Genomic DNA, 758 nt, shown 5'->3' with positions numbered 1-758 from the left:
TTGTGATACATTATGTTCCCTTCTAAGGAAGAGGCTGTTTTAGTCATCGAACCTTTGATAACACGAATCATTTTCATGATGTGAGTTCTATTTCAAATGGTTGATCCACAAACATGAACTAAATGAATGTAAATCTGAAGTTATGTTATGGCCTTCACTACCATGTTTTACAGAGAGAAAAAGGGGAAATGTAGGTGGGTTCAAGAGAAAGAGAAAAAAGATTCCAGATTTGCATTAGTTAAGGCATGTTGCTGTTGTTCTTCTAAATGTTTTCATGAAACAAAGAAAGATTCAATGTGGGTTTTTCTTGTTTTGAGGAATGGATTTTTGCCTTGGAAGAGGGGAAGGGGGTCCAAGTCAAACTTGTAGGAGGATGTTAGGGGCCAGCACTTTGTAACATGGCTAACATTGTCCAAAACCCAAGAAAGAAAACTAATACTAAAGGAAAACACAATCCCTGCACAAATGAGGAACCACAGTCTCATCCAAAGAGACCTGTACACCAAAAAGCCCAAATTGGAAAAATCCCATTGGACCAACCAAATGGGTTTTAGCTTATTGGATTTTCATAATCATTGAAAATATATATACATGTATAGATAGACGGGATCACATAAAACCTTTTTTTGCACTTGAAACTTTACAATAAAACGTCGTAAATGTAAAAAAACCGAATTTTTACAATAAAAACACTGTAAAAATTACATCACAAGGCTTAAGTTTATAGGACCATGCTTATTTGGGAGTCCTAATTATTT

This window comes from Cynara cardunculus (genome assembly GCF_001531365.2).
Source record: "Cynara cardunculus var. scolymus isolate 2C chromosome LG 15, CcrdV1, whole genome shotgun sequence".
NCBI classification, from domain to species: domain Eukaryota; kingdom Viridiplantae; phylum Streptophyta; class Magnoliopsida; order Asterales; family Asteraceae; genus Cynara; species Cynara cardunculus.
The sequence above is the reverse complement of the archived record's forward strand: the minus strand, read 5'-3'. Positions refer to the sequence as shown.